Source organism: Heterocephalus glaber, unplaced genomic scaffold (genome assembly GCF_053883595.1).
Source record: "Heterocephalus glaber isolate CG9 unplaced genomic scaffold, H.glaber_assembly_v1.0 deba00001553, whole genome shotgun sequence".
In the NCBI taxonomy this organism is placed as follows: Eukaryota; Metazoa; Chordata; class Mammalia; order Rodentia; family Bathyergidae; genus Heterocephalus; species Heterocephalus glaber.
In genome coordinates this window covers 29,714,774-29,739,127 of record NW_028258344.1, presented here as the reverse complement: position 1 = coordinate 29,739,127, position 24,354 = coordinate 29,714,774, and the positions used below count along the sequence as shown (strand labels likewise).

Below are 24,354 nucleotides of genomic sequence, written 5' to 3'. Positions count from 1 at the left end.
GGGGGGGTGGCATCTAGAGGGCAGAGGCTAGAGATGGTGTTAATCATACAGTGCACAAGACAGACTCCATCTCCACTCAAGCAACAGTGGCATTAGTGCTCAAGAAACTGCACCAACCTGTTCTACTTTTCCCTATAGCTTAAGAGTTTTCTTTTTCACATGTGCCTGTGAAAAAGGTGGAATTTGTGGTCATATCCATTACTTATTTGGTTTTTCCTTCACCTACTTCTTGATCTTCCCTCTTTTTCTTCTCAAGCTCTGCTGCTGGTCAAAGCCTGAAATTCATAGACCACACTACCACTTGGCATAGTCTGCTGCTTGCTTCAGGACTCCTTTGAAGCAGTGAAATCAACATGAGGAAGGCCTGCCCTCTCTTGTTGGTCCTCTTTTCTGCTTACCTTCCTCAAGTATGTCAAAAAGTTATTGAGTATAATAATTTAAAGCAATTATATCTTATGAAGCAAATTCATTTTGGCAATTGTATTGGAGCTCTGCAGAGAACCAGAATCAATAAAATACATACATATAAAAGTGGATTTACTAGGAAACTGCCTGACACACTCATAAAGGTTTGAAAGTTCCATGATAACCTCTCCAAGCCAGAGAACCAGAGAAGCCAATGTGATAACTCAGCCCAAGAGACTGGAAGCCTCTGGACAAGAAAAACGTATAGTGCAGCCTTCAGAAAAGGGCCAAAACCTCAAGAACTTCCAAGAGAGCCAGAGAAGGGCCAAGAAGTCCCAGAGGCCAAAGGACCTGGAGTGTGATGTTCAAGGGCAGCAGCAGGAGAAAACACACCCCATTCAGGGAGGAAGAACCACAGAGAGTTTTACACTTGTGCTTTCCTGTCCCATCATCTCACAGTTCATTGGAAGATCACTTCCCACATTCAGGCCAGCTCTTTCCCACTCAACTCACTGACCCACATGGAGTCTCTCTGGAAACACCTGAAATGCACACTCAGTAGTAGTAATTTGCAACTTCTGTAGGCATCTCTCACCCAGTGAAATTGACATAAAAAATTAACCAAAAGAGAATGTTACTTTTTTTAAGTTGATGACCTAATTATTATTTACATACATAACAATAACCTCGTTTAAAGGGTATATTTCATTGAATTTTGGCAAATTAATATGTCGAGGTAATTATCACCAACATTATGCCGTAGAATATTTCCAGCACTATAAAAAGCACCCTCCAACCTTTCCTGTTCCTACCTACTCATGATCCTAGGCAATTATTGATTTGCTTTCTGTCACTATACGTAAGTTTATTTTTCAAGAATTGGATGTAACTAGAATCAACCAGTATGTACACTTTTGTGTCTGGTTTCAGCTCAGCATATTTCATAAATTCATTCATATTCATTCATGTGTGTGGCAGTTGTTTCTTTTTTATTGCCAAATAATATTCCATAATATAAACTTGCTACAATTTTTTTCCTGTCTATAGACATTTGGTTTCTTTGTAGTTTGGGGTTATTGTGGTTAAAGATTTTACCAACGTGAATCTCAGCTAGCAAAGTTTGAGAGTTTCAGTTGTTTCATTTCCTCTCCAACACCTGGTGATGTCAATCCTTTCTAACTTTAGCCATTCTGGTGGAAGTAGGTGGTTTTGTTTTTATTCCTCTGATGACTAGCTTATGGAAAAGATATTAAAGAAAAGATATTGCTTATGGAAAAGATATTTGTGTATTGTCTTTTATGAAATATCTGTTAAAAATCTTTTGCCTATTTCAGGTTTTGTCCTGTTATTACTGTGGTGTAAATATTCTATTTTTTTATACCTGTCATTTGTCAGATATTTATGAGTATTGTCCCTCAGATGTGGCCTGCTATGCAATCAGCCTCCAAGATAGAACCCACTGATCTCAGCCTCCTGATATCCACTTGTACAGTCCCATCCTGTATAGAGCTGACCCGTGTAACTAAAAAGAAATTGTAGAAGTGATAATATGTGGCTTCTACGCAGCTAGATCGTAAAACGACATGTCAGTTTCCACCTTGCCATCTTGAGTTGCTTGCTCTAGAGAAGGCCAGTCCTTTTCAAGGTCCAGATAGGAAGGCACTGAGGTCTGTTGATAAACGGCCAGGAGTAATAATCCACAGCCACATGTGGCACCTTGGAGGTAACTCTTCCAGCCCTTGTCGAGCTTTCAGATGACTGCAGTCTTGTATGATGCTCTCTGCTACCATTGGGTAGCCAAGAAATTAACATGTTCTGGATCCACAAAATCTGTGAGTAACATCAGGTGCCTATTATTGTTTTCAGCTCCTAAGTTCCAGAGAAATTTTCTTATACAGCAACAAATACACTGGCATTTTCATTTTCTTCAAAATGCATTATGAAGAGTAGACATTTTTATTTTGGTGAAGTTCAAGTTACCAATTGTTTGTTTTGTTTTGTTTTTGGTACAGGGGATTGAACCCAGGACCTTGCACTTGCAAGGCAGGTGCAGTGCCACTGCGCTAAATCACCAGCCCCTGTTTGTTTCGTTATTCATGCTTTTAGTGACATACTAAAGGCATTTTACCTACTCTTAAAACAGTGAAGATTTTTCATGCTTTCTTCTTAAAGTTTATAATTTTAGCTTTTACATTTGGATCTATAATCCATTTTAAATTAATTTCTGCATATGGTGGGAAGAAAGAGTCAATGTTCATTTCTTTCTAAATGGATATACAATTGTTCCACCACCATGTGTTGAAAAGCTTCTACTGAATTATTTTAGCACTTTGGTGAAAACTCAGTGTCCAGTTATAGATCATTCCTTCCACTGAACTATATGTATATCCTTATACAATGTGATGGGTTGAATATATCCCCTGTGTTGAAAACTCAATCACCAGTCCAATAGTGTTGTGGGGGGGGTCTAAAAAGTGGTCAGAGGGCTCTGCCTTCATGAATGTAGTTGTTGCATGGTTGGGTTAATTATCACAAGAGTGTGTTATTATAAAATTGAGTTCAGTCACCTCATGCTCTCTTGCTTCTACCCTCTCTTGCCCTTCTGCCATGAATACTAAGCAGAAAGGCTTTCACCAGATTCTGGCACCATGCTCTTGGACCCTGGGGCCTCTAGAACCATAAGCCAAATGAAATTTCATTATAAAGTGCTCACCCTGTTGTTATTTATTATTGCAGCAGAAAGCAGACTAAGACATACAAATATTTCTTAATTACTATAACTTTACCAGGTCTTGAAAATAGTAAGTTTAAATCTTCCAAATTTGTTCTTTTTCAAAATGATTTTTTACTCTTCCAAGTTTTTTTCAATTGCATGTGAAATTAGAATTAGTCAGTTGACTGTTTTATTAAAAACACCCAGAGGGACTTGATTGTGATTGTGAATACATAGATCAATTTAGGAGGCATTGACATCTTAACAATATTTAAGCCAAGCATAGTCCTGCATGCCTATAATCCCAGCGCTCCGGGAGGGTGAGGCAAGTTCGAGTCCCACCTGGGCAATTTAGTGACTTCGCAAGATCTTGTCTTAAAACTAACAAATTTTAAAATAGGGGGGCTTGTGGCTGAAGATGTAAAAGCTTGGGTTTCATCCCCAGTATCAAGAAAGCGAAACAGTCTTTCAGTCTATGAATATAGTATTAGGTCTGAGTTTATTTAGGTCTTTTCTACTTTTTCTTAGCAATGTTCTATGTGGTTTTTAGTATAGCTATTGCATATATTTATCCTTGAATATTTTATGTGACTTGTTATTATAAATAATATTTTTGAATTTCATTTTTAGTGGTTCCTTACTACTTTTAATTTTTGCCTCCTACATTGAGACCTTGTTAATGAACCTATTACTTTTAGTAATGATTTTTTTTTTCTTTTGGTATGCTGGGGATTGAACCTAGGGCCTCCTCCTGCATGCTAGAAAAGCACTCTATCACTGAGCCACACCCCAGCTTTAGTTCTTAAAATATTTTATAGACTTCTTGGGAGTTCCATGTAAACAATCATATTTCTGAAAATAACAAGCTTTATTTCTTGTTTCCATTCTGCATGTTTGATACAGACAGAAATATTGTAGGAAGTCAGGCAGGGCTGGGCCCTCCAAGTCAATGCAGAGGATGAGAACACATCAAAGCTGTGGCTAGGGGTGCATCTGAAGAAGATTAAAGTCACAATGGCCAGATTTGCATATTTCCCTAAGAGATGAACAGAAGCTTGAGATTATTAGTACCAGTTTGAGATTATTAGTACCACCCTTTTGGACATTTAGATAGACCATTATCTCATTGGGTGTGGGCCATCCTCCTCCTCCCACTAAAACTAAGAACACTAAGACTAAGACTACTAACAGTAAGACTACAGATTATCGACGAAGGTTAATGATGCCATCCATATACCCTTGTTCTATTGGGTCAATATTACCTAAAGGACTATACTTGTAATTTTATTGGTTGATTATAGTTTTTAACCCACATTGTACCCACCCCTCATGACTTGGGCTTGTTGGCGACCCATTCAGAACCTGTCCTGTCTCTCTGGAGCTATTCTTATTCCCCAATAAATGTTCTTACTCTTAGCCTCCATTATTCCTTAGAATTTGTTCTTCGACTTCAGGGAACACAAACTTGGCATATCTGACATCTAGCATGATGGGAGTTACATTGATTCCCCCTATATCATGTTTTTATTTGCTTTTCTTGCCTTGTTGCACTGAACATTCTATGTAATGTTGAACAGAAGTAGTGATAAAGGATGTCTTTACCTTCTCCCTCATGTTTAGAGAAAGCAGCCATGATTTTACCATTATGTATAATGTCATTTGTAGTTTTCTGCACATGCTTTTCTTAAAAATCATGAATGAATATTAAATTGCATCAATTCCTGGGAAGAGAAGCATCTATTGAGATGATCTTATGTGTTCTTTTTGTTTTATTTATTTTAAATTTTAGACTTGATGTGTTGGGTTAAATGATTTTAAAGCATCCAGCTAACTTTGCATTCCTGGGATAAGCCACATTTGGTCATGGTGTTGAGTTCTACTTACTAATAGCCAAAGGATTTTAAGGAACCCAAGTTAATTAGGGATATTGATATGTAACTTTTTTGTAATGGCTTTATTATCTACACTAGGAGTTTTCTTTTTCAGAAAAAGTATGAATTTAATGTCTGTAGTGGAAAAGACAATCCAATTTTTCTATTTTTAGAAATTTGTCTCTAAAGTTCTTCATAGTATTGTTTATTACTTATAGAGTTACAGTGATGTACAGTACTATCTTTTATTTCTAATATAAGTTGTTTGCATCTTCTCCCTCTTTTACTTGATCAATGGAATTAAAGATATCTCAGTATGATCTCTTTGCAAAACATCTTTTGTTTCATTAACTTTATTGTCTGTTCATTTTATTTCATTTATTCTGATTTTCATCTTTAACATTCACTGCCACATTTATACTTCTCAGGGATTATTTGCTCTTTTTTTTTCTAACTCCTTAAGGTGAAAATGTACATTATGCATTTGGGACCTTGTTCTTTTCTAACATATAAAACAAAGCATAAGTTTCCTTTTGAGTTCAGCGTTATCAAATTTTGATATATTTTATTTTCATTTTTATTTAACTCTAAATATTTTGGTATTCCTTACGACTTCTTTTATGAGCCATAAGTTATTAGGGAATGTGTTACATATTTTCCAAGTATTTGGGAATTTTCTTTTTAGGGTTTTTTAGTTTAATTCTAGTTTGGTCAGAGGACATTTTCTGTATTATTTCTGTCCTTTTTAAATTATTCGCTTAGCATTCTTGGTGGGTTTTCATGTATATATGATGATGTATATTTTGCTGTGTTTGGGGAGCATGAAGATTGCTCTATAAATGTCTAATAAGTTCAGTTGAAGAAACATACTGTCCAGGTCTTGTACAGCCTTACAGATTTTTGTCTACTTGTCTTAGAGATTACTAAGAGGAGTGTTAAAATTTCTAATGTAATGGTGGATGCATCTTTTTCTCCTTTCTGTTCTATCAATTGTTGCGTCATGTGTTTTGAAACTCTTTTTTAGGTGCATACACATTTAGGATTTTTATATCTTGCTTATTTTAACAAAATTTTCCTCTTAACCTGTTAGGATTATTTGTTTTAAAGTCTGTTTCTTCTGGTGTTAACATGTCCACTTCAGTTTCCTTATGATTTCTGTTTGTGTGATTTTTTTTCCACCCTCTATCTTTCATGTATCTGTTTATTTATATTTAAAGAATAATCTTGTTGACAATATGTGGTTGAGTCTTGATTTTTCAATCTAATCTAAGCAATCCATGGCTTTTAATTGAAATACCTACATCATTTTACTTAATGTAATTATTAATAAGATTAGGTTTAAATGTACTTTTAACTTTTTCTTTTCTATTTTATCCATTTATTCTTCAGTTCTTTTGTTTTGTTTTGTTCTTCTTTTTCAGACTTACTTTGCACCCAGTATTTTTTTAGTGCCCCGCTTCATCTCCAGTACTGACTTCTCAAGTACAGCTCTTAGTCATTACTTTAGTAGTTGCCTTTGGAGATTGATGTCAGATGTTACCTTTCCTTTTTGTGCCATTGTTTCCTCTGGGGACCCATCACAAAGGAAAGGTATGTAGACCACAACTACATTCAGGTACTCCTTGGCCTGCAGTGTCTATCAGTATAATTTCATCATCATTTCTAATGGTTTCTGTGTTGAAGAATATAGTATTCTTGGGATTTACTTATTGGTATTTTAATTTTCCTAACAAAAGGTTATCATTTTCTGAATAAAGATCCACAAGGTTAAGAAAAACTGTGGAAGAGAGCAGTTTTCTCAGACATCCCAAGTGGGCCCTTCCTAGATCAGTCAACCGCCATCAGGCCCCAGATATGTGCAGAAGTCCAGCTGAGGAGGGGTCCCTCCCTGCTTTGCCCATTTGAAATTGTCAACCTGCAGTAGACTAGATAAACATTTATTGTTTTAAGGCACTGAATCTGGGGCAATGTTTAATGAAACTGTTTGTCTACTGCAATAATAGATAGAGATACTCAAATAATAAACAGCAAGGGCACTCAGTCTACAGTGATGGACCATGTCAGAGATAATGTTTGTGTGTGGCAGATATTCTCATATATTTATATTTCCTTTTATTATGTTCTGTCTCATAAATACCTTTTTCACTATCCCAGGAGCAGTAGCAAGACCAGAGAGTGTTCCCTTCTAACACAATAGCAGCATTTTAGGTATTGTACTTGCCAAAAAAAGGTCTGAATTTACTTATTATGCAATCATTATAATATGACAAACATATTAAGAAATTAAATGGGTTTACTGTGAGGGAAACAGTAAAGATAATGGAAACAGTAAAGATAATTCTCTTGTGAAGTTGAGCTATGGGTGAGAAGCAAAGAGAATGTACTCAGGCTTGTAAATGTTTTCAGCTATCTTTTTCTCATGATTCAGAATGTAAAATGCCTATTAAAGAAATTTTGAAAATACAGGCTGTCAAGCATAGTCCTCGCTTTTATATTAGGGAGATAATTTTCTAAACGGCAAACATAGAAGCTTCAGTTCCATTCAAGCATTTATTGGCCACCTGTTATGAACCAGACATTATAAATACAAAATGAGTGAAAATTAGCCTCTACCCTAGAGCAACTTGGAGTTCAGAAAAGAGACAAATCATGATTTCAGTATAATTTGCTAAACACAGTGGTAGGGGATGCATACAAAGTTTATGGTGGTTGAGAAGTGTGAAGTGGCAGGTAGGAGACTGTGTCAAAATTTCAAGGATGACTACATTTAGACAAGCAAAAGGACTTAAGTGAGGAAAGGTTCTAGCAACTGTTAACAGCACGAACAGTGACCTAGAGTGTGGAACAGCATGGATTATACAAGAAATTATAGAACACAATGTAGAACTGAGAGTTATATTTGCCCAAGTATGATCAAATCCTGCTAGGCATTTGCTTGTCATGTGTGCAGTTAGTTTTTGTGAGAGTTTTTGGTTTGTTTTATATGCAAAGGAAATAATCTTTGAACCTTCTAGTACCTTCTGGATCTCTGGAAAGTCCATGTGGACAGAGGCAAAGTTTACCTTATTTTTATTGAATCCTACTACTCACCAAACTGCCTGGCACTCAGATGGATTTGATTCACATTTGTTGAACAAATTGCTGAACTCTTGAGCCTGTGAGCCTTTGCCAAAATCCAATCTAAATTTATCTTCATTTTTCTTTTCATTTACTGATAAGGAGTCCTTTTCTTGAATGATTTATCTTTCTCAAATTGTCTTCAGTAAAGGACAGCTTAACTTTCTGTTTTATAATTTTCCCTATTTGGGATTTTAGAAAACATGTAACTTTAATCCTTACACACCAATGTGTTCATTATTCATTCAACAGATGCTTATTGGATCTGTGATTATGTTCTAGCATTGGTGCTACATAACAGGGCTTCAATTCTAACAAATCAGAACTAGTCTGGGCCCCAATGGAGCTTATATTCCCTGTAGAAAACAGACAGTATTGAACAAATAATTTATAAGCACACTGATGTTACAAAACTGTTTGATGGGAAAGTTTTAACAGCTCCTTTTAGCCCCTATTCAATATGAATTACTACATGGTCATTATATAAAATATTCACATCACATTTTTATTCTCTACCTTTTCTGCTTTACTATAACATATTTATTGTGTCTATCACACAGTGAGAACACTATCAATATTATTTGATTGAATGAATAAGCGAATATTTCTTTACTGAATTTGCCTTTTATAATTTGTTATTTTGATGCTGCATAAAAGCTTATGAATTCTTTGTAGTAAGATGGCTATAAGGATTCTTCTCTTGATATATGTTAATTAGATGAAATAATCATGGAAATAATGTAGGTGATGTTGAGTGTACAAAATTAACAGTACAGCATTCCTTTAGAGCTTTGATAGACTATTGCTTTGATGTCTGTGTAAAGTGAAGTTTATTAAGCAAATCTATTTGGTTATTTGGGCTTTAATCAATAGATAATCATTTCAGCCTCATGTACATATTGTGTTAGGTGTTATGGGAAATTCAAAGAATAAAACAAGTTCCCTGCCCATACAGAAATGCTGTTAAATTGTCTGTGACCAAAGAAGCAAGAGATCACCTTTGCCTTTGGAAATAGACTGTCAGAAAAGGCTTTTTAGAGGTTATGGTTAATCTAGATCTTGAAGAATGACTAAGACTGTGTTAAGAAGAGGGTGAAGTGAAAGGTATGCTGGGGAGAAGCCAGCACATGAATGTACAAGGAAGGCTGCTGTCATTTTCTAGCCCCTTATAAACTATTTTTAATCACATCCTTCTTCATTGGTGCTTCCCAAGTTCTTACTTTGCTGGACTAGTTCTGCTAGATCATAATTTACAAAATACCTATCTTTATCATGTCTACAATTTGATTTCCCTTTGGAAGAATGGATAAATTTAGAACTATATTTTGCCCTAGCAATAGGCAATTCAAACATTTATACAAATTGGAGGAATCTTTACAACAACCACCTACCAAGATGTTGGCCTGAAAAGAGTGGACTCTAGTAGTTGAGGATGGTTGCAAAGTAGTCAAACTTTATAACTGGCCTTTTTTTTAAAGACAAGTTCTTACCAGGATGGTCTTGAACTTGCAATTCTCCTGCCTCAGGCTCCAGAGTAGCTGGGTTGTAGACACCTACCACTGGACCTTTATAGCTTCACTATACGGTGACCACTGCTTCCCTTCTTACCTTTCTTTCCATCTAAGAAGATCTTCCCTCTGATTGCATCTGTGGCTACTGAGTTTGCAACACAGGATGGTAAAATCTCCAGCCCCAGGGGCTTGCCACAGAAAACCCAGGGGAAAGCATCCCAAATCTTAGAGGGCCAATCAAATTATCTGTCACAAGAATTTGAACTAAGAGACATGGAATTTGACTTAGTAATCAGTTATGGCACTGGGGCTGTAACTTCTGATCAAGTCTGAATCAAATGTCCACAGCTGGGCAAAGGCTTATGTTAAGCTGAAGTTACCCAGCCACAGAATCTAAAAACCTGGTGAAAGATGCCTGGCTGCATGAAGGAACTGACAGACAGATGCTGAGAAAGGAAATTGTGCTGTTTGAAAGAAGAGAGAGAGAGAGAGAGAGAGAGAGAGAGAGATACTACCGGAAGATTTCTCAACATTTTTAAGTCCTAATGATAGTACTTGTAGTTAGATTACGTGAGAGTCCCACTTGTCCTTCAAATAAACTCTTTTCACCTTTTGTAATGGAACATCTTTTTCCAGCTCCTCATGTAAATGATTTTGGAACATGAAATTACCTGGCATTTCAGGGGACCTCAAATTCTGGGGGAGCGACCACACCCCTGGCCTAATAGGTCTTGGCCAGGTAGTCCTACACACCTGTCCTTCTAACAGATTCTTGACATCGTTTCAACTAATTGATGGATTTTTTTTTTCCTCTGCTGACTAGCAAGCTGTCTTAGTTACTTTATCATTGCTGAGACAAAACACTAGAAAAACCTACAAGTTAAAGGAGGAAAGGTTTATTTTAATTCAGTTTGTAAAGGTTTCAGTTCATAGTCAGCTGGCTCCAAGGCAGGGCAGCATGGTAGAGGGGCATGGCAGAGGAGAAACAGTCCATGGCACAACAGGCAGGAGTCAGCAGCCTTTCTTCTTCTTTCCCTTTTTATTCCATCTAGGCTACAAGCCCTTTGTTTGATGCCACCCACAGCCAGAGTGGGTCTTCCCTCTTCAGTAAGTCAATCATCCAGAACTATGCTAAACCAGTCAGTGGACCTAGCCAGCATCACTTACTCATGATCCAGTCACTCCCAAAAAACCCACCTATGAGTGCCTGAGGCTTTGGTGGGACATCTAGATATCAACCATAAAATAGGCCTAGCATTTAGCTGTCTTATTTAGGATCCTTTACCACAAAGTGTTCAAAGCATAACCTCTTCAGTTGGAATATTCTAGATAGTATAGATTTAGAAGGCATTGGAGGACTAGATGTATAGCTAAGTGGTAGAGTGTCACGGTCCGGCCGCAACCTGTCGAACAAGACCTGAGTGGGGACATGAGGATTGAGAAAGAAGAAACAGAGAGACGGGAGGGCCCACAAAGACCGAGCGAGCAAGTTTATTTTCACCTCTCTTTTATACATTCAGTGAGTAAGGTCATTAACCATGACCTTTATCCAAAAACACCTGCTTCCTTGTTTGCTAGTTTTCTAGACACTCCTTGCCCTCAGGGGCTACTTTGTTTCATGGAGTTACAGAAGGTTCATCTTGTTGCCAGGGCAATCTCTAAAGGTAAACATCGGAATTAGCGAAGACATGGTTCCCCATAACATAGTCTCCTGGATATTTATAACAGAGGGTAAAATCAAAATGAAGCTTTTTGGCTGACACCGCTCCCCACAGTAGAGCACTTGCTTAGCATGTTTGAGGGCCTGGGTTTGACCTACAGCATTGACTACACACACACACACACACACACACACACACACACACACACACGACATTGCTAGAGCATTTTAAAGAATAGGCATATTGGCAGAAATCCTAGTTTTGACATAAGGAAGGCAAAACTAAGTTCTGTCAGGTTGTCATCATTATGGGGCAAGTCAGCAGGATGTTTCATCCAAATCACAACAGTCAGACAGGGCTAGGTCTTGGACATGAGTTAGGCAAGCTTGACTGGTCTCAGAAAGCAAGCAGTATAGCCCAGGGATGGTGGTAGAGAAAAACGGTGAAGTTCAAGGATAAATGGAATCTGATATCAATGACATTAAGGCAACCAAGAAAAATAAACAAGCAGGCCATAAATCGGCATGTTTGGAGAGAAAAGCTATTTCAGGCAAGAAGCATCTGCTGGAACAGGCCTATAATTTCAGAACAGCTCCAAGTTACTGGACAACTTTCCTGCTTTTGCATCGTAAAGAACCTCTTATAGCCAGAGGGAGATCCAGGGGCAGTCAAGTCTTCAGAGCCATTGCCCAGCATGAATGAATTGTCTAAGTCTTCTGACTTAGGCTTTGATTTGTCCATGATCTCTACAGGGACTCTGATGGATTAAACCTCACAGGAACCACCTTGCACAGGCTTTTGTTTTACTGAATGTCAAGGTCAAACTTTATTATACCAGAGGTTTAATTTCTTTAGGAGACTTATTGTCATCTAAAAATCTTACTTATTTGCTTACATCTGTCTCCCTACTAGAAACATGTAAATTCCTTCAGAGCAGAGACTTTAATCCACTCTTCCTCCCCACCCAATTTCAGTGTTTTTAGTACCTTGAACAATGTCTGACTCTTATGTTTTCAGTGAATATTTATCAAATAAATAAACAAAAGTCCATGACCTCAGTGACTTGGATCATGGGCCAAGGGCCTAGACAACAGTCCAAGTCTGATGATTCTAACAGCCCCTGATTAGAATGCCTGCATTTTAAACACATTCAGAAAACAACTGGCCCTGATCTCCCAATCTGCCCACACTCAAATTCTGTCCTTTAATTTTGCAAATTTTCTAAATACAAAGAATGATTTCTGTGGCTGTCCATATACTATTTGTGTATACTGAGCAAGCCCTCAACCACCAATGCTTTCCCTCTCTTCAGACTGCTTGTGAGATGGCTCTTTACAGTCCCCTCTCATTTTGTCTCTTTCTTCTCCGTGAAGAAACTCCTCCATTCTCACAGATAATAAGACATGTTTCCATTAGGGAAGTGCAAGTGAACGTATTTTCAAGAAACAGCTGAAATTTCTCACGGACTTTGTTTTTTTTAAAAGCAGCCACATGGCTCAATATGTATAAAGCTCTTGTTTACTAATTAAGGAGCTACCTCCTACCGAGTCATTCACACTTCCTCTCCCTGTTTCCTTTCCTTAGAAAACCGTGTGACTACAAACTTGGCCCAGTACTTCTCAACATGCATTGTCATCACATTTATTAACCTGAACACCTGCAATCCTTGAACAACATTTCTTTAGATGGTATGATCAAAGTAAAACCAGCATTGTATGAACAAAAGTAAGTTTTGAAGACACTAATAGGATATATACTTTCTATGTTAACTGTATATACAATCCTTTTCTTTGAAAACAAGAAGTTAGAGTAAACTTTATTGTTGCAGAACAAAATAATCAGCTTTAAAAATTTAGTTGTGGGCCAAAGATGTAGCTCAGTGATGCCCTGCCTGGCAAGCGCAAGGTCCTGAGTTCAATCCCTGGTACAAAAAAAAAATCTAGCTGTAATATTTGCATTAATAGTCAGGTCAATCAACAGATATTTATTGAACATCTATTGATACATTGGTCTGAGGTGGACAATCAATATGATGATACAAGGAAACATGACTGAGTCTCAGATTTATTAGAACAATGGGATATGTTCATCAAAACAAACAAAGCTCTTTAAAGTGTTCAAAGCATAGGAATGAAAGATTACATTTATCAAAAATAGTCACTTTTGCAGATTTCAGAGAGAAGATGAAATTTAGGATAGGTTTCAGAAATAAGGTAACAGGAAATTATAGTAAGAGCTTCTTATAAATCCTCAGAAACTTGTGAAAAGATACATCTAACTTGAGTGTTTTCCAGGACTAAAACTTGGAAAGATTAGAGTTTGAGTTGAGAAGGATATTTCGCAAATCTGAGATCCTCCAAAATTATAATATCATTGAACATACATCTTTTCTCTCTGGACATATCATTTCTTTCTATGATAGTTTAGTTGGTATGAATGTGTAAAAAATTGCACCAACATTCAGACACTTAAAACACCATTTGTTGTGTTTATGTATCCTGAGGTCAAAAATAGGATAGGCTGAGGGGAAATGGCTTGTCTCTGTTTCCTGCTGTCTAGAACTTCAGCTAAGAAAACTTGAAAGCTTAAGGGTGACCTGATGACTGGGGCAGGAACTATTGGAAGACCAATGCGCTTGCACTTCTGGCAAGTGATGCTGGCTTTGGCTGGGATTTTAGCTGGGGTTGTTGACCAAAGTTCTTATGCATGGTTTCTTCATATAGCCTTGGCTTCCTCACATCATAGTGGCCTTGGGTAGGTACACTTGGAGGCTCAGGACTCCAAAGATGAATATCTCAGCAAATAGTCAGAAGCTTACTACCTCTTCTCACCTACCCTCAAAGTCAAGCAGCATTACGTCTACCCAGTTTCTTGGTTATTACAAAATCACCACCCCTCCAACTAAGCTCCTTCTCATAACACTGCTGAAACCACTCTTACTCACTTCATAGTGCTGATGTATTTCATAGCGATGAAATCTTAGGCACTTAATAGTTATATATGAGCTATATTTTGCATTCTTGACAAGCTCTCTTGGCATCTTCCTTTTTCTTTGATTTTTGTAATATCAATCTATTTTGTTTTTTCTCATGTTACCCTCTACATTCTCCTTTTCAGTCTCCTTTGAGATCTTACCCCTTCTCTTTCAGACTAACCCTTCAGTGTTGATGTTTCTCAGGGCTCTGTTTTAAGTTTCTTTCCCCCTATAAACTCATTGATTTCCTTCCTATACTTCTTTCCTGATATATTAATTCCATATATGTTTACTTCTATTACCACCTCAGTTATAGATAGTCTTGGCTTATCAGCTGTATTCAAAACAGAGTTCTCCTGAGTTTCACATTCATATTTTCAACAGATGATTAATATCTGCTTAAGTCTTCTGAGAACCTCAGACTCCATATGTCCAAACTGGATTCATTAGCCTATTCCTGTCTCAAATCTGCTCATCATTTTCAACTCTCTACCTTGAGCATTTACCCAGATACCCAAGTTAGAAACCTAGAATTCCATGTTAATTCCTTACTTTGCCTACACATACTCAATATTTCTGGCTATTGTCTTCTTTTTATATCTAGTACTTAAGTTTAGAGTCATAGTTTTTTTTTGTTTTTTTTTTAAACCTAGAGTCATAGTTTTTATCCACAAATCTACTCAACAGCTTTCAACTGGTCTCCTATTTTATTTACCTTCTCCAAGTATCCTACACCTTCCAGGCTAACCTTTTTATGCACAAGTCTGACCTTGTTTCCTCCACAATATAAAATATTTACATGACCTTCTCTGTGCAGCGGAGTTAAGTCCTTGTTGTAGTAAAGATCAATCAAATAGTTACAAACGTTTTTCAAATTCAAAAGTGCTACTCAAACATAAGGTACTTATGAATGTATTCTCAGAGATATTACTAGGAAGATGGCTAGGCCATGCAATAACCTGATCTTTTTTTTTTCTTTTTGGTACTGGGGATCGAACTTGGGTCCTTGTGCTTGCGCAGCAGGCAGCGAAACCACTGAGCTAAATCCCTGGTCCCGAATAACCTGATCTTATCCAAGATTTTGTTGCCATAGATTGATAACAAGATCATTCCAGTTTTCCTATTCTTTGCTATAACTACATCCTTTAAAATCTGAGTCAAGGGAATTATTTTTCCTACTTCTTGAGTCTGGGTTTATTTATGATTTGCTCTGACCAGTACAAAATTGTAGAAGTGATATGTAGATTCTGATTCTAGATCTCAAGAGAATTTGCATATTGTCTCTGTCTCTCTCTCTCTTTCTCCCTCCCTCCCTCCTGCTATGACCCTCCCTTCCTCCTTCCCTACCTCCCTCCTATCCCTCCTCCCCTCGCTTCTCTTTTTCTCTCTGGACTTTGCCAGTACCACAGCAAGCCTACTGAAGGTGACCATGTATAGCAGAGCCTGATTTTCCTAGATAAGGTTAACTTGACCTAGTTGGCTCAAAGCAGACCTGTAAGATGACCACAGAAAGTGTGCATGAATTTTGAATTGATCAGCCAATACCAGGCCAGGTCAACAAATTATCAAGCTTACCCAGAGATGTGAGAAACAAAAACGAAAAACAAACAGAAGAGTGTTCTTTCAAGTCACTAAGTTTTGGGGTGGTTTGTTATATAGTCTTATATGGTAACAGACACTTTCTGTCTCTGTAACATTTGATAGTACCATAAATATCACCTTTCCAAAATATTGATTTCAAACATCTGACTTCAACCCTCATCTCCCATCCTTCCAGGATACTTGCTTCAGTATGCCCCTAATTTTTCCAATGCTTTGAGGCTTCCAAGCCATAGATCTTAGAATTTGTTTCTATCCATCTGTTCCTGCCCATATTCACTCAGGAACATGGTTACACTTCAAGACTCGCCTAAGAAGAAGCATACTCAGCCTTTCTCTGTTAAAAATTGCCTGGAAAAACCCCACCCTAAGATGAACCAAACTATTTGTCTTCTGTGCCTGTAACCGAAGAATAGGATATTGCAAAAGAAAATCACAAAGCTGCACTGACTTACCTCACCTCAATTCATGACCACGCATGTCAAGAGAGATCCAAAAATACCGCAACACTTCTTGAATAACACTATTTTCCTCTTCCAGTGGATGACTATTTCACTCCTATTCTGCCAACCCCTTTATTCTCAACTAATGGCCATTCTCACATTTCACTGAGAAAGTAGAAGTTACTAATTCGAAGCATCTTCATTTTTATGATTTCTTCAGACACTTTTGCATTTTCTTCTCTTTGTCAGAGCAAAGTGTCTTTCCTCGCAAAGGCCAATGTCCCTTCTTGTGAATGATGTCTCATGTCTTCTCATCTACTTGAGGATTTTGTTCCTTCCATTATTCCCTTTTGTGCTTTATCAATTTCTCATTGTCTACTGTATCATGTTCACTAGGATACTGTTATGGTTTGGATCTAAAATGGCCCTCAAGAGCCTTATGTGTTTGGAAGGTAATTGGATTATTGGGGGCGCTATACTCATCGGTGGATTAACTGATGATTCCATAGCAGAACGTGCTGTTAGGAGGTGGTTCACTGGGGGCAAGACCAGGAAGGGTATAGATTCCTCCCTGGCTCTTCCCTCCCGTCCCTGCTTTCTGGCCATCATGACATAAGCAGCTTCTGCCCCTCTGCCATGTCCATTTCTGTCTTTGAGTCAGCCAATCCTAGACTGCAACAATGAGCCAAAATAAATCTCTCCTCTTTTAAGCTGGGGGTATCTGGCATTGTGTCATAGGGAAGAGAAAGTGATAAGACTAATGTGATCACACACACAAATAAGATTACACACACATACTGACCTCACATGCCTTTTTTCAACTTCTGCTGTATTTATTTTCCTCCTTAGCAAAACTTTTCAAAAGATTTATTTGTAAATTTTGCCTCCGTTTTCTCATACCCATGTCTGCTAAAACTGCTCTTATCAAGGCAAACAGTGGCAAATATTCTCCCAAATCCAGTGGGTATGTTTGCCTTCATCTTACTGGACATAAAAAAGTGGACTCAGTTTTCCTAAACTTTAATAGTATTTGACCATCTCTATTGCTCTTTCCTTTTTGAAATATATTTTCTCTTCTTACTGTTCTAGAAACATACTACACTATCTCTATTTTCCTTTTACATCACTGACTACTTCTGTCTTTGTTCTCTATTTTTCCTCTAAATGCTAGAATTCTTCAGAATTCAGTTCTTCAGTCCATATATCTCCTCTAATATCCAAATTTATGTATCTTGATTATTTTATAGCATTCCCATTTTGATGTGTGAGACTTATGTTCATAATGTAAATGTTCACATCTTTATTACAACTGTTCTTACTGTTACTTATTTCAATAACTGGTTCACAATTTATTGGAAGAAATAGAAAAAAATCGTAATTTATGAAACAGTATAAGTTCTTTAATAAAGGAAGAACATGTAATGCTACGGAACACAATGGAACATAGAATTCAACCTTCTTCATTATCACAGGAGAACTTTCTGGTATCATTTTAAAACAGATTCAAGTATGTAGCATTGGTGTCTTTTGAAATGTATCTTTTTAAAAAATACTTTTTTAGAAGTTTTAAATTCACAGCAAAATTGAGAGGAAGAAGCAAAGATATCCCATATGCTCCCTGACCCCACCTACGCATGGCCTCACATGCCCCACTAAAGAGGTGTATTTGTTACAATGATGAACCTAGGGTGACTCATTATCATCATGTGAAGTAGTTGACTTCTCTTGGTGGTTATTAGTATTATGTGTTCTGTGGGTTTGGACAAATGTATAATAATCCGTACCCATTATTATAATATCAGAGTATTTCACTACCCTAGAAATTCTCTGTCTGCACTTGTTCATTCTCTCTTCTTAACCCATGATACTTTTAGTGTCTCTACAGTTTTGTCTTTTCCAGTCATAGAAGTGAAGTCATACAGTACATAGCCTTTTCAAATTGGCTTCTTTCACTTAGTAATTTGTGTTTAAGTATCTTTCATGTCTTTTTAAGCTTTGGTAGTTCATTTGTTTCTAGCATTGAATCATAAATATTTCATTATCTGGATGTATCACAGTTTATCTACTTACCTACTAAACGATATCTTGAGTGCTTTCAAGTTTTCGCAATTATGAATAAAGCTGCTATAAAAATCTTTGTGCAAGTTTTTGGATGTATATAACTTTTCAATTCCTTTGGGTTGAAGAAATGCAACTGCTGGATCATAGTAAGAATATTTTTAAAGTGGGCTGGGGATTTAGCTCAGTGGTTCTGCTGCCTGCCTCACAAGCGCAAGGACCCAAGTTCGATCCCTGGTACCAAAAAAAAAGAGAGAAAAAAAAAAAAGAATATTTTTAGCTTTGTAAGAAACCACCAAAATGTCTTCCAAAGTGGCTGTGCTATTTCAAGTGTATCTTTTTTCTCTCTCTCTCTCTGAGATGCTATGTCTGTCTTAAGGGCTAAATGAATTGTCCCATCAAAAATATGAGTGATTCCTTTTAATGTTGAGAATTTGGTATTTTTTTTGACTAATTTATTTTCCTTAACAAGACTGAATTGGATGACAAACCAAACCAATTGCCTTTGTGATTCTCAAAGTTTAAAGTTCCCTCTTTTCCAGCTAGGACTGTATTACTAAAAACTATTATGGCAATTCTTTTGATGCTCTCCTAAGTTTAAATGATTTAATAAACTGTATTCACTTTGTAAATATCTCTTGAACTGAATAGAAATTTACTGGCTTACAGTTCTGGAGGCTGTGCAGTCCAATATCAAAATACCAGCGTCTGGCGAGGGCCTTCTTGTCACTAATCCCAGCCATAAAAGTGGAATCTTCATGACCTAATCATCTTTTAAAAGTCTTGTCTCTTGTGTTAACTATTGTTAGTCTCTTATTATTTTGTTGTGAAATTTTGTTTTATTTTTTCAAAAAATAAAAAAGTTAAAAATAAAATAAAAGTCTCATCTCTTAATATTGTTACAATGGCAATTCAATTTCAACATGAGTTTTGAGACAGGCATATGTTTAGGGAGGAAACAAACATTCTAACTATAGCATATTACAAAAACACAGAAAGTAATTTAATTAAAGGACACACAGGCCTTTGTCACTTAGAGCTGTTTCTTAACATTGGGACAGTGTAGCCTCACCCTAACCACGACAGATATCATTGGTCAGGCCTCAGGGAAATGTCTTTTCATATTTTTTGCATATGTATTCAAAATAAAAAGCAACTGTGTACAAATGCTCTGGATATATGTGGACTGTGATACTGTCAACATCAGAAATTGATAAGAATGTGAGCAGTGGAGCACTTAAAAGAAAAGACTAATTAACTTCTCACCTGCCCCCACCATAAATGCAATAAATTCTTGCATAATGAAATGTTGCTTCCCATTAGTGCCCTGCATCTACTTTTTTGTCTTTTTTTTTCTGTTCCTGTTCATGCTTGTGGAGGTACACAACAATTACCTGAAGTTCACAGTAGTTGCACCTAGGACTTGAGGACCATTTTGCAATGTTAACAATTTATATTTATTCTTAAATTTGAGTGTAAGTAATTCTTAACATAATGTGTTACCAATTCTTTGGTAATTAGGCATACAATATAAAATTGCAAATAGTTTTTTGGAAAACAACTTGATATTTAATTAAATTTTTGAAAAATAAAATATAAATGGCTGGGCCTAGTGGACCATGCTTATAATCCCAACACTTGGGAGGCTGAGACAGGAGGATCATTGAAAGTTTGAGGCCAGCGTGGGCTATGTCTCAAATACAACCAAGTAAATAAATAAATAAATAAATAATATTGATTTAAAGTTTTTGTGTTTATTAGAGTTAGTTTAAATTTTCTTCTTTAACTTCAGTATAATTCTGAATATTTTAAAACAGAACATTTTAAAAAATGAATAAAATTAATTTTAATTTTTATATTTATTACTTTTTCATCAAATATATATTCAAATCATAAGCACATTAAATGCAATCACATAAATTTTTTGTTCACTGAGGATGAAGCCAAGTTGGGAACATGATGGAAATTTAAAAATACAAAACAGAGCATGAAAGAGAAAAATAAATCTATAAAAAAAATGAAATAGAGGGCTGGGGATTTAGCTCAGTGGTTCCACTGCCTGCCTCGCAAGTGCAAGGTCCTGTGTTCAATCCCCAGCACCAAAAAAAAAAAAAAAAAGAAAGAAATAGCAATCTTAAAAAAAGTAGATTATTTAATTTTTGAAACTAGAAAGAGAGTCAAGTGTAAACAAATAAAACCTGTTAAAACATATTATGGATTCTTTATTTAATGAAAGTTTAATTGATGATAAAAATAATAAAAACAATTAGGTAATTGTTCTTTTCAAATTCACAGCTTATATAAGTCATGAAATTTGTGTTACTTTATTTTTTTTGCTATATAAATATTTATTAGTGAAAGCAATGATAACACAGAGGAGCCTTTCTTCATACTCTTGCTGTGGATTTGTATGTTTGTAAATATTAGTTAAATGTTTGTTATTTTTCTTCATAGAACTTACTATTGAATGACATTGCTTATTTGCCTATGTCTCCTGTTAGACTTTAAGTTTAATGGCAGCAAGAACTTTGCTTTATTCATTACTAGTTATTCCCAAGTCTAAAACTATATTGACTTCAAGTATGGGTTCAAGAAATCTTTACTGAAGGTAGACTAATAACACACTAATGATCTTAACCACTAGGTATACCACATTCCATTGAAAAGGCTTTGTAATGTGGGAAGATAAAGGAGAAAAAATAAACAAAGTTCAAATGACAGTGTTTGCTGGTCTTACGACAAGATTTTAATGTACTTTCTAATGTTATTAGGACTCTACCAATTTGCTCTTCAGTTTTATCAGTAACTAAACACTAAGTAAATGCAAACCATTGTCTTGGGTGCTATAGATGCAAGGAGAAGTAAGACTAGATACTCATTGTTATAGATTGTATTAGAGTCAAAATCTTGCAGCCTTTCCCTACTGGGTCTATCTACCCAGGAGTACACTTCTCAACTCACTGGGCTTGAGTTTGGCCAAATGATCTGATTTGGCCACTAGAATGTGGGTAACAATGACTTCTGCCACTTCTGAAGAGTACCATAAAGGGTCAATCCTGTGGCTCCATCCTTACTGTTTTCCCTTTGCTACACAATTGGCATGTCCCAGATAAGAGCTACATTTGCATCTGATGTCCTGGAATGAGGAAGACCTGGAATAGACTCAAAGCTGAACTACAAAAGGATGCACCATTGGCAAGAAATAAACCTTTGTATAGGCAAGAACTAAACTTTTCCTATAAAGTCAGTGGAGTTAGAGTTGACTTCTAAGAGTTGATTATGCTCATCTCCTTTTAACTCTATGGTTTAAAATTGGTCAAGGTGGAAGGATTTACACTATAGAAATTGGGAAGTACTGCACATCCGGGCTGTTACTGGAGAGCTCAGTTTAATGTTTATAAGTACTTTATCATTTAAAGTCACTAATATTTGCAGTTGTTATTACCACACTACAACTTAGCCTAAGTTGACTGAAATACCATTCTTACTTCACAAATATAAATGTACAAATTAATAGGCCAGAAGAGAATTACATTATGGTTAGAACTGGATTACCGTAAGAACAAGAAACTGTGGCTATAAAAGACTGAAGATCCTGAGATTTTACTTACTTGCAAGCTCACAAGTTAGTCTATTAGTGTTGTGGATATGCCAGAGGACATGAGACTTCTGGACCAGAGACAAAGGACTTTATTAATTATAGAACAAAAAAATAGCAAGAGCTTCAAATTTATGACTGTTTTTCTTATTCCTTAGGTAGATGCTGAATATGTAGTGAGTTTGTGTCCCTGCTAAGGACACTTGTGCTTAGAAAACCTGAGTATTTTTTAATGCTCTGAGAGCTAACCTATCCAACTTTTGTCCTGGAGAGAGACATTATAGTTACAGCATTTGACAGTAAACAAGCGTACTTTTTTCTCTAGCTGAATGTACTATTTCTATCTTCCAAGGGTATTTGGTATAAAAAACATCTGTGAAATGATAGTCAAGAACAAAAAAACCATCAGTGGTTCTGGTCGTGATGCAGAAATTCAAAAGAACTGTATAAAATTATCTCTTCAGATGGATACAAACACCAAACAGCATTGAATTTTGATGGGTACATTTCCTGGTCCTCATGTTAATATTCCCCTATGGTCTTTTCTTAAGAGAAACACATGACAGAGGTGTTTTTTTGTCTCGTTCTTTTTTTTTTTCTGTCTTAGATCTTTGTAGATGAGGGAAATTAACCAATTATTGAACTTAATCAGATAAAAACCTTAGGTGTTAATAGTGGATGATGGTTTTGTTGTTTCTGTGAGTGGCACTAGGGGTAGGTAAGTTCAGGCTCTGCAGTGAGCAGTCTCAGACTTTTCCACTCCCCAGCCATTTAGCCCTGCACAAGTTTAAGCAAGATGTGTGTTCAGTGGAAGAATTCTTCTGCAGTATCCAAAGTGACATTCTTCACTCCTGGTATTTCCCAGGTTACCTGCTTGCCCTGGATTTTTACCTTTAGATTTAATACACTGATGGAGAATTCAGCCTAGAATTAAAGAATGATGCTGGCTTTTAAGTTTGCAAATGGAAAATTAAAGTCTATAACTGAGACAATAATGTGAGATTCTAAAGATCAGGATAGAGGAACTGTATCTTGGTTGAAGAGGCTTTTGAACAACTAGAGAAGGGATTTGGGATGGGACACCCCTCTTCCATGCCAGGAGACTATTTAAAGCATCCCTTCTGGTTGGACCCCATCTTCTTCTCATGCCATTATTAGAAAGAAGATGAGATCCACAGGCAAATTTAGTTTGCACTGAGATTAAATTCTGTATTTATTTCTTTTGAAATCACAAGGGTCTAAAATTACTATGGATGAATTTGTTTTTCCTCAATTAGCAGACACGGGTTCTCATGAACTAATTTGTGTTCAAGTCTAGAGAAATGAAGGAAGATTTGCTTTTTAGAGTGTCTGAGAGTCTCTTGACTGTTAATTTCAAATCTGTTACCCAAGTGAGTAGGTTGGTACACTGCCACATGAAATGTTCTCAGCATTATTTATTATTATAGTATTATGCACATACATTTATAAAGCCCTAGGGACAACTGAGATTTGTTTGAAATTTGTCTCAGGTATACCTTGCCTAGTGTCTCTCTTCTTTCCTGTTGCTACAGATTTTGTGTCATTGGACGAGATCTGAGGAGGTTCCCCAAAGAAGAAATGGGGACTGCAACTAATCCTACCCACAGAGTAGGTAGTAGATAGTAGGTAGTAGGGTTGCTGAATTTCAGGATGCATTAGTGAGAGGCATGAAAAGATTTTGCATTAAGGACGTTCACACTCAGAGAGAATAGGGTATAGGCCCTCAAGAGAGAGGCACATTATGGTCTGAGGTTGGGAGTTTTTATGGGGTTTTGGGGGTGTCTTCAAGATAAGTGATCTAGGAAGATACATATTTCTATGTCTGTCACCCATTGTATGGTGAGCTAGGTTAGAATACAAACCATTTGCGTGTATTTGAAATTTAGATATGTGGTCCTCTTAGCAGTGCTGTTTTCTTGAGGATAGAAAGCTCTGGAAGGAAAAGCAAAGCTCAAGAAAAGCACTGGCTCATTTTATAGGCTTATTATACCTTTAAGGCCCTTAGAATTCTTTTTTTGTTTCTAGAAGGGGAAAAGGCACTGTAACTGTCAATAACTGTGCCCTGAAGATGTAATTTTTCTTAAAAGTACAATTTAAAAAATTATGATTTTCCTTGTCTCCTTTCTACCTACCTTTATTTCTGCTATCCCACCTTACTCTAACTCCCTTATTTAGTAACTGCTTCTCCTTAAAGTGTTAATTGATAGATTTATTTTCCCCAAGAGTATTTTCCAGTTGCAGAAGACAACCAAATGCAAAAGCCCTTCAAAAGGAAGACAGACCCCGCTATTCCACTGCTGGGGATCTTCCCCAAAGAATTAAAAGAATCATACCACAGTGATATATGTGCACCCATGTTCATAGCAGCGCAGTTTGTAATAGC

At 36.6% G+C, this 24,354-nt stretch overlaps 1 long non-coding RNA gene across 1 annotated transcript; it reads left to right on the top strand.

The window, feature by feature from the left end:
- The first annotated feature begins 6,371 nt into the window (after positions 1–6,371).
- LOC110348541 (uncharacterized) lies at positions 6,372–19,286 on the top strand. The gene is made up of 3 exons (XR_002393869.2): positions 6,372–6,579; positions 12,863–13,003; positions 19,022–19,286. It is a non-coding gene; the product is annotated as an uncharacterized LOC110348541 (long non-coding RNA).
- The last annotated feature ends 5,068 nt before the right edge of the window (positions 19,287–24,354 follow it).